The sequence below is a fragment of the Pseudopipra pipra genome, unplaced genomic scaffold (genome assembly GCF_036250125.1).
Source record: "Pseudopipra pipra isolate bDixPip1 unplaced genomic scaffold, bDixPip1.hap1 HAP1_SCAFFOLD_475, whole genome shotgun sequence".
NCBI lineage: Eukaryota > Metazoa > Chordata > Aves > Passeriformes > Pipridae > Pseudopipra > Pseudopipra pipra.
Genome location: NW_026990956.1, coordinates 1 through 9,954, shown reverse-complemented (window position 1 = coordinate 9,954; position 9,954 = coordinate 1). Strand labels below are relative to the sequence as shown.

Below are 9,954 nucleotides of genomic sequence, written 5' to 3'. Positions count from 1 at the left end.
GTGGGGGCTCATGGAACCAAAGGGATCCTGGGACACTGTGGGGGCCTCGTGGTGCCCAGGGCTGAGGAATCCCGTGGGTGCAGGTGGCTCAGGGAGCAGCTGCAGTTGGAGCTGTGGGATGAGCTCTGGGTGAGGGGCCTCAGACAAAAGGCCGTGAGCTGCTGACCCTGGAGCAGCCAAGGGAGAGGACACTTGGAGACAGGGCAGGAGCCCAGGACTCAGCAGGAAGAGCGTTTTGTGTGCTTGGACTGTGAGGAGATAAAACCCCAAGGAGTTTTTTGTTGGGGGTCCTTCCTCGAGGCACCAGCTCAGCCTGTTTTTGTGTTTCTTCACAAGAAATAAATTGTTTTCCTGTTTTTAAGACATCAGAGACTCTTCCATGGGAAAGCTGGGGTGGAAGCAGTGAGGAAACCTGGTCTGACTGTGAGAGTGGGGGGTGTGGGGAGTCACAGGGGATCCATTGGGTCACTGGAGCTGCTGCTGCTGGGAAGGGGCCTGAGGGTCAGCAGTGCCAGTCTGGGCTGGTGGGAGAGTGACTGCCAGGGAGTCTTGGGAATGGTGAGCCTGGGAAGTTCCCTTAAGAGTGTGAGGGGGATCTGGTGTGCAGAGACCCCCAGGAGCCCCCTGAGCTGCTCTGCTCATGGCAAGGATGCAGAGAAGGCAGAGTTACTGAACACCTTTGCCCTGACAAGACCAGCCCTCAGGGAAGGAAGACCTTCCCTTGTTCAAGGAAGATTGGGTCAGAGAACACCTCAAATAACTCCACACCCACAAGTCCGTGGGACACTTCATGACCTCCTGTCACCAAGGGGACCCTGTGACACTGGGGCACCTCGTGGTTATCAGTCTCTTCCAAACGTTGTGTGCAACCACAGAGAGGCAAAACAGTGGAGCCTGAGCGTGTGGATCCAGACTATTCCCATCTCACCTGAAGATGTCCCTGCTAACAGAGGTCCTGTGTGTTCCCTCTGCTCTCTGGGCACTTGCATCCTTTGAGAGCTGCCCATCACTCTGGTAGCCAACAGCACAGGGCAGGGTCTCTCCTGGAGGGGGGAGCAGAGACATCTTTCCTAGATCACCTTGCTCAGAGCCCCATCCAACCTGGCCTTGAATGTTTGCAGGGATGGGGCATCCACCACCTCCCTGCAAATGTGTTCCTATGTTTCAGCATTCTCACTCTAAAATATTTCTTCTTTATCTCTAGTCTGACCTAATCTTTTTGTAGTTTAAGCCCCTCAGCCCCTGTCCTATTGTGACAGGCCCTACTGAACCCTTTGCCCACATGTTTCTAGAAGCTGCCTTGAAGTCCTGGAAGGCCCCAAGGAGGTCTCCCCACAGCCTTTTCTTCTGCAGGCTGAAGAGCCCCCACTCTCTCAGCCTGTCTCCATGTGAGAGGTGCTGCAGCCCTGGGATCCCCTTGGTGGCCTCCTCTGGAAGTGCCCCAAGAGGTGCGTGTCTTTGCTGTGCTGAGGAGCCCATGGAGCTGCAGGAGATGCCAGGGCTGGCAGGACAATCCCCCCAAGCCATTGCCATTGCGGGCGGGTGCGTTGCAGACAGCCAGAGGAGCCCAGAGCTGGAGGCAGCACTGCAGGGGGGTCTCAGCTGAGCGGAGCAGAGGGGCAGAACCCCCCTCCCCTGCTGCCCACGCTGTGGGATGAGCCCAGGACACGGGGGGTTGTGGGCTGTGAGCTCCCACTGCTGGCTCCCATCCTGCTTTTCATCCCCCACTGTCCCCATGGCCTTGGATGCAGGGCTGCTCTCCATCCCTTCAGCCCGAGCCTGGCCCTTGAGATCTGGGGGCATTTGACACCCGCTGGCCCCTTTGATCCCCTTTCCATCCCTCCCAGAGCACAGGGAGGTCCAGGTGCTCCAGGGGCTGCCCCGTGTCCCCCCTGCCTGTCCCAGCCCCCAGCAGGGACATTCCATGATGCCCCAACCTGCACTGCTCAGGATGCACATGGAGGGGGTGAAGGGGATCTCGTGTGCAGAGACCCCCAGGAGCCCCCTGAGCCTCTCTGCTCATGGTGGGGGTGCGGCCAGAGAGGCACTGGGTGTGCTGGGGCTGGAGAAGGAGGGGACATGGACATGGGGACACACCCATGGAGATGGGAACCTGCACATGGAGATGGGAACACACAGGTGGAGATGGGAACACACACATGGAGATGGGAACACACACACAAGATCAAGCAGAGTAGCTTTGCTGAAGGGATTTATTGATCATTCAGGGGAAATGGCCCTGGGCTCTGAGGGAAATCAGGGGGTTCTTCCAGGGATGATCATCTCCTCATTCCGCTGGAGGGGGACAGGGCACGGGTGTCACCACCAGTCCTGAAAGACAGAGCCCAAATCGTCCCCCCAAAGGCCACTGCAACACGAGAGGGGCCTTGTCCTGCCCCCTCTCCCTGCAGGCACTGCTCACCTCAGCGAACCCTGAGTGCACCCGAGAGTTTCTTACGAAGAAGATTCACCTCCTCCTCAAGCACAGGGGGCTGGGGAGAAAGACAGGCTCAGAGACACACTGGGCTGAACTGGGATGTACTGGGAGCCAGGGGCAAGCAATGGGGTCCTTGGGGAAGGTGCCTCTGGGCAGAAACAGGGTCCAGGAGCTTGTGTGGTCCTGCCCATGAGCACTGGGGGGTCCTGGCAAAGAGGCACAGCTCGGGAAGGGGATGATCCTGGGGCATCTGGGGGGGTCCTGTGGTGTCAAGGATTGGAATGCAACAGGGGCTATTGAGAAGTGGGTTTCTGGGAAAATTCTGGGGGGCAGGGTGTTCTCTGGGGAGGCAGTAGAGTGCACTGGAGTGTGCTGGGTCAGACTGGGATGGCCGGGAGTGTCATGGCCATGTGAGGGAAAGACCTGACTGAGGCAGATCTCCTGGTACCCACCTGAGCCGTCTCCAGGATCCCAACGTCCACTAAATCAATCTGGAGAGAGACCAGGAGCCCTGGCTGGTCACTGGGATGTCCCCGGTGCCAGCGAGGGATGGGGGGACCAAAGTGTCCCCCAGTTCCCAGACTGGATGCCCTCCAGTCCCCCCGGCCCACTCACCTCCTGCAGATCATTTTGGGTTCCTGCCAAGAGTGCCTGGGCAAGGAGAGCAAAGGGTTGCTCAGGATTGGCCCCTGTGGGGCTGGGGGAGGCACACGGGTGTCCCCAGCCCCCCCAGCCCAGGGCTGCCCCCGTCTGAGGGGGAAAATCCCTTCTGCTCCCCCTGCTCCCACTGCCCCCAGTTTCACCTGCAAGCCCTGTGCCTGCAGGGCCCAGGGTGGGGATGGAGACAAGGAGAGCCAGGGGAATTCAGGGCCTGCAGGGAGGGTGGGGGGAGGTTGGGGGGGACCCAAGATGCTGAACTGAGGGGAACTGGGGAGCCCACGGGACTGAGATTGGGGTGTTGAAGGGGCCCTGTGTGGGATGCAGGGGAGGGGAAAGGAATTCAATTGTAGGGATGTGGGGACTGCAAGGGAGAGGCTTGGTGGGGACAGGAGGAGGAGGATGGAGGAGGACAAAAACGAGGGCACTGGGAGATGGTTGGGAGTGGAGAGGGAGGCAAGGAATGGTCTTGGGAGGTACCAGGGCAGTGGCCTGGGTGAAAGGCAAAGGTCTGAGGGGAAAGATGGAAAGAAAAAGTTTGGGAGTGATCAGTGGGAGGATGTTTGGGGACCCTGGGTAGGACACAGAGCAGATCCTGGGGAGGAGATGCCTGAGGGGACCAAAAAGGATGGGACGGGAGGCCCAAGAGGGTGGGATTTGGGAGCACCATAAAAAGAAAGAGGTGGGGGCCCTCCCAGCAATTGATAGTGGCCCTCCCTTGTGAGGGACCTCCCTGGTCAGGTTCCCTGAGCATCTGGGGCTCTGGGCAGAGGGAGATTTGCAGTGGAAGTGGAGTGAAGAGGGGGAAGAGTGGGAGGGAGAAGCTGCAGTGCCCAGCACTGGAGGTCAGGGAGAGCAGAGGATCCCCTGGACTGGGAGAGGGAGAGGCCAAGGCAAGGAGTTTTGGGATCACAGCCCCGATTCCATCCTGCAGCAGAGCTGCTCTCCTGCAGACAGGAGCATCCCCACCCCTGAGCCCATGGCCGTGGCATGGGGGCCTCACCTTGGCATCTGCCGGGGGGCTCAGCAGGATGGTGAAGAGCAGGGCCACGCTGAGCACAGCGACCTTCATCTTCCTCTGGGCCTGGGCAGCGCTGGCTGAGGCTGCACAAGGGCAGGAGCACATTTATCCCTGCCGGGACTCCTCCCTGCCCCCTCTCCGAGAGCCCCCGGGGCAAAGCCCGGCTGGGCACAGCCCCCAGCCCTGGCCACAAGCCCAGCCCTGGCACAGAGTCCATCCCGCCTGCGGCACCCATCCAGCCACCTTCCCCGGCATCCCTCCAGCTTCCTGCACGGGGCAGCTGCCCCTGGAAGGGCCCAGGCCCCTGGGGGTGCCAAGGGGGTGGGCAGGGAGCTGAAAGCAGCTGCATACCCTGTGGGGACAATCCCACACAACACAATCCATCCTCCAACGGCCCCCAAAGCCTGATCCACCCATGTGCTCCTGCCCATCCCTTCCCACAGCTTTCCCTCTGGGACACCCCAGAGCTGAGCCAGGCCCCAGACCAGCATGTCTGTCCACAGTTGTCCCTGTTCCACTCCAGCCCCGTGGGGAAGGAAGGGGCTGCCACTGAACATGATTTGGGAAAATCCCACTCCTTGGGTGGGAGAACAGTGGGGGACATGGGCAGTGGGAACAGCCCCATGACTGGGATCTCCAGGCACTGGAGGCACTGGGGAGCACTGGGCAATGTTGGGCACCTGGAGACAAGGGGGAGGCTTGAGGGATTGCTGGGGTGTGGCAGTTCCCAGATCCAGCCCACCCCATTTCCCAGCACTGCGGGCCACAAATGGGTCCAGTCTCCAGCCCCAGAGCAGAGCCTGGGTGGAAGATTCTCTGCCCTGGCCCTCCCTGTTCCTCTGCAGGCCATTTCTCTTTCCCACTCTGCTCTCATGAGTCCCATTCCACAGTTCAGTCCTTTCAAGGGGGCTGTGCCCCCCGAAGATGCTTTTCAAAGCCCAAGGGAGGCTTCCACTCCCCATTACACTTTTGCACTGGCCAGATGGGACTGCTAAAGGGCAAGTGAGCCTTCCTGAGCAATCCTTTGCTCTCCAGTCACTGATCAGCTGATGGAAGGGAACCAGGAAGCCCTGGTGTGATATTGTCCTTGGCCATCTATCAGAGTGGCAATTGGCACATTGGTGCCCCCCAGTATGGCCCAGTGATCCTGCAGTGAGCACCCAGTAACCCCCAGTATGGCCCAGTAACCTCCCAGTGTCCCCCCGTGTGTCCTGGTAATCTCCCAGTAACTCCCCAGTTCTCTGCCAGTGCCCCCCAGTGTGCCCCAGTTCACCTCCAGTCCCTCCCAGTGCCCTCCCAGTGTCCCTCAGTAACACCCCAGTCCCTCCCAGTGCCCCCTGGTTCCCCCAGTGTGTCCCAGTATCCCCCAGTAATCCCCCAGTGCCCCCCAAAGCCCCCCAGCTGTCCCCAGTGTGTCCCCAGATGCCCTTGGCCTTTCTGTGAGCATGGTGGGGAGGGGGGATGAGTTTGGTGTCAGAGGGTCCAGGGGGATGAGATGGAGCGTTGGGGACATCAGGAATGGGGTTTGGGGACAGTGGAATTGGGGGTGTCAGGGGGGGAACTGGGGACACCAAGAGGGTCTTTGGGACATCAGGGATCACCTGGTTGTGGTGCAGCCCCTCCTCTCCCCCACAGGCCCCATTAAGCCCCCCCAAATGTCCCCTAACCTCCATTTTCCCTTTAATCCTCTCCCCCCACAGATCCCTTTGATGCCCCAATGCCCCCAAAACCCATTTTAGCTCCCCCAAATGCAATCAAAGCACCCCAAAACCCCCCAAATCCCCATCCAACCATCCCCCCGGATCCCTTCAAATCTCCCCCAGCCCCCCTTCAAATCCCTTCCAACCCCCTCAAAAAGGGATCACCCGGCAGCAGGAGCACAGTGGCTGTACTGGGGGCACTGGGCTGTACTGGGAGGGCACTGGGGGGGGCTCAGGTGTCCCACAACAATGTGGCCCAGCTCCAGGAGAGATCTGGGGAGCAGTGAGGAGGTACTGGTCTGTCCTGGTCTGTCCTGGTTTGTACCCCCAATCCCCAAAGCCCCTCCCCAGCTCCCCCAGGACCCTCCCGCACCCCAAATCCCCCCAGGCCCCCGCGGCCCCTGACTTGTTCCTGCTGCCCCTTGAGCATCTGCAGCTGCTGCAGAACCAGGCATTTCATCAGCAAATGTGCAGGTGACCCCAAGCTGGGGTGTCTCAGGTGAGGTTTGGGGAGTCCCAGGTGTATTTTGGGGGGTCCCAGGTGGGATTTGGGGGGTCTCAGGTGTGTTTTTGGGGTCCCAGGTGTGTTTTGGGGGTCCCAGGTAGATTTGGGGGGTCCCAGGTGTGTTTTGGGGGGTCCCAGGTGCATTTTGGGGGTCCCAGGTGCATTTTGGGGGTTCCCAGGTGCATTTTGGGGGTCCCAGGTGTGTTTTTGGGGTCCCAGGTGGGTTTTTGGGGGTCCCAGGTGCATTTTGGGGGTCCCAGGTGTGTTTTTGGGGTTCCCAGGTGGGGTTTGGGGGTCCCAGGTGTGTTTTGGGTGGTCCCAGGTGTATTTTGGGGGGTCCCAGGTGTGTTTTGGGGGTCCCAGGTGCATTTTTGGGCGGTCCCAGGTGCATTTTGGGGGGTCCCAGGGTGTTTTTTTGGGTTCCCAGGTAGATTTGGGGGTCCCAGGTGCATTTTGGGGGTCCCAGGTGCATTTTGGGGGGTCCCAGGTGTGTTTTGGGGGTTCCCAGGTGGGTTTTGGGGGGTCTCAAGTGAGATTTGAGGGGTCCCAGATGGGTTTTGAGGGGTCTCAGGTGGGTTTGGGGGGGTCCCAGGTGGAGTTTGGGGGGGTCCCAGGTGGAGTTTGGGGGGTCCCAGGTGAGGTTTGGGGGGTCCCAGGTGGGATTTGAGGGGTCCCAGGTGGGGTTTGGGGGGGTCTCAGGTGTATTTTGGGGGGTCCCAGGTGAGGTTTGGGGGGTCCCAGGTGGGGTTTGGGGGATCCCAGGTGCATTTTGGGGGGTCCCAGGTGGGATTTGGGGGTCCCAGGTGTGTTTTTGGGGTCCCAGGTGAGGTTTGGGGGGTCCCAGGTGTATTTTGGGGGTCCCAGGTGGGTTTTGGGGGGTCCCAGGTGTGTTTTTGGGGTCCCAGGGGGGGTTTTGGGGGTCCCAGGTGTGTTTTTGGGGTCCCAGGTGCATTTTGGGGGGTCCCAGGTGGGTTTTTGGGGGTCCCAGATGGGTTTTGGGGGTCCCAGGTGGGTTTTTGGGGGGTCCTTTAACCCCCTCTGCCCCTTCTCTCCCGCTGCCGCCTCAGAAGGACCCCGGGTGAGTCCCCGCCCCTTTTTTGGAGGCTCCACCCCCTTTTCTTACAGGCTCCACCCCTTTTCTTACAGGCTCCACCCCTTTTTTGTGACCCCACCCCCTTTTTGGAGGCCCCACCCCTTTTTTGGAGGCCCCACCCCTCCCTGACCCCCCAAATTCTGGACTTTCCCCCTAAAATCCCCATTTTTTCCCCTTTTCCCCCCATTTTTCCTCATTTTCCCCCGTTTCTTCCCCATTTTCCCACATTTCCCCCCATTTTCCCTCTTTTTCCGTCTTTTTCCTCATTTTTCACCTATTTTCCCCCCATTTTCCCCCCCTTTTTTCGCCATTTTCCCCATTTCTTCCCCAAATTTCCCTCATTTTCCCCCTGGTGCCGACCCCCATGTCCCCCCTCCCCGTGTCCCCCCCATGTCCCCCCGATGTCCCCATGACCCCAGGGTGTCCCCATGACCCCAGGGTGTCCCCAGGGTGTCCCCAGGGTGTCCCCAGGGTGTCCCCAGGGTGTCCCCCCCATCCCCAGGGTGTCCCCAGGGTGTCCCCAGGGTGTCCCCACATCCCCAGGGTGTCCCCAGGGTGTCCCCCCCATCCCCAGGGTGTCCCCAGGGTGTCCCCAGGGTGTCCCCACATCCCCAGGGTGTCCCCAGGGTGTCCCCCAGTCCCTGTCCTTGGTGTCCTGGTGTCACCTCAGGCCCCAGTGCTGACCCCCATGTCCCCCCTCCCCGTGTCCCCCCCGTGTCCCCTCGGTGTCCCCACATCCCCACGATGTCCCCCCGATGTCCCCCCGTCCCCATGATGTCCCCATGACCCCAGGGTGTCCCCAGGGTGTCCCCACATCCCCAGGGTGTCCCCAGAGTGTCCCCAGGGTGTCCCCCCCATCCCCAGGGTGTCCCCACATCCCCAGGATGTCCCCATGACCCCTGAGGTGTCCCCAGGGTGTCCCCACATCCCCTGGGTGTCCCCAGGGTGTCCCCAGGGTGTCCCCAGTGTCCCCAGGGTGTCCCCAGGGTGTCCCCAGTGTCCCCCAGTCCCTGTCCATGGTCTCCTGGATCCAGGTGAGGTCCCTGCAGACCCTGGTGCCGACCCCCCATGTCCCCCCTCCCCGTGTCCCCCCCGTGTCCCCCCGATGTCCCCCCGTCCCCAGGGTGTCCCCATGACCCCAGGGTGTCCCCAGGGTGTCCCCAGGGTGACCCCAGACCCTGGTGGAGCCCCCCGGGTGCAGCCCCCCAGGACACGAGGCCCTGGAGGGTCCCGTTGCACGAGAGGGGACCCCCCGAGTCACCCCAAAAAAAGGGGAGGGGGACAGAGGGGTCACCCGAGGTCAGGGGGGGTCACCCCGAGGTCAGAGGGGTCACCCCCGAGGTCAGGGGGTAACCCCGAGTCACCCTAAAAGAGGGGGGGGGACAGAGGGGTCACCCGAGGTCAGGGGGGTCACCCGAGGTCAGGGGGGTCACCCCGAGGTCAGGGGGGTAACCCCGAGTCACCCTAAAAGAGGGGGGGGGGACAGAGGGGTCACCCGAGGTCAGGGGGGTCACCCCGAGGTCAGGGGGGTCACCTCGACTCACCCTGGGGGGAGGGGACAGGGGGGACACTCCAGGTTTACTCCAGGTTTACTCCCCCCTTACTCCAGGTTTACTCCCCCCTTACTCAGGTTTACCCCCCCCTTACTCCAGGTTTACCCCCCCTTACTCCAGGTTTACTCCCCCCTTACTCCAGGTTTACTCCAGGTTTACTCCAGGTTTACTCCCCCCTTACTCCAGGTTACTCCAGGGTTACTCCAGGGTTACTCCAGGTTTACTCCCCGTTTACTCCAGGTTTACTCCAGGTTTACTCCAGGTTTACTCCAGGTTTACTCCCCCCTTACTCCAGGTTTACTCCCCCCTTACTCCAGGTTTACTCCAGGTTTACTCCAGGTTTACCCCCCCCTTACTCCAGGTTTACTCCAGGTTTACTCCAGGTTTACTCCCCCCTTACTCCAGGTTTACTCCCTCCTTACTCCAGGTTTACTCCAGGTTTACTCCAGGTTTACTCCCCCCTTACTCCAGGTTTACTCCCTCCTTACTCCAGGTTTACTCCAGGTTTACTCCAGGTTTACTCCAGGTTTACTCCAGGTTTACTCCCCCCTTACTCCAGGTTTACTCCAGGTTTACTCCCCCCTTACTCCAGGTTTACTCCAGGTTTACTCCAGGTTTACTCCAGGTTTACTCCAGGTTTACTCCCCCCTTACTCCAGGTTTACTCCTGAAGCCAGGCAACACCTGAAAAGCGAATTTAAGCAATATAAAGAGTTAAGCACGAAATGTAGAAGCAAGCTTTAGCAAGGCACATAGAATTCAGCATTAGGAAAGCGGAGACAATAAATTCACTGAGGTACAGGTCACTCTGACACAGGAGAACATAAACATGAACAGAAAATGCTAGTACACACAAAAAGAGACATATGGAGAGGAAACCAAAGAGATAAAGAGAGGGACATGCCAAGAAATTAGGTATTGGTGCCAAATACCGAAACTCTCTGCCAAATTCATAAGGAAGCTACCCAAATTAGGGAAGGTTCAAAAGA

At 60.0% G+C, this 9,954-nt stretch overlaps 1 long non-coding RNA gene across 1 annotated transcript; it reads right to left on the bottom strand.

Annotated features, from left to right (window-relative positions):
• Positions 1–2,195: 2,195 nt before the first annotated feature.
• LOC135408453 (uncharacterized) lies at positions 2,196–4,236 on the bottom strand. Its single transcript, XR_010427615.1, has 5 exons — positions 4,098–4,236; positions 3,053–3,088; positions 2,890–2,928; positions 2,423–2,492; positions 2,196–2,331 (listed from the first exon to the last, which is right to left on the bottom strand). It is a non-coding gene; the product is annotated as an uncharacterized LOC135408453 (long non-coding RNA).
• Positions 4,237–9,954: the final 5,718 nt, after the last annotated feature.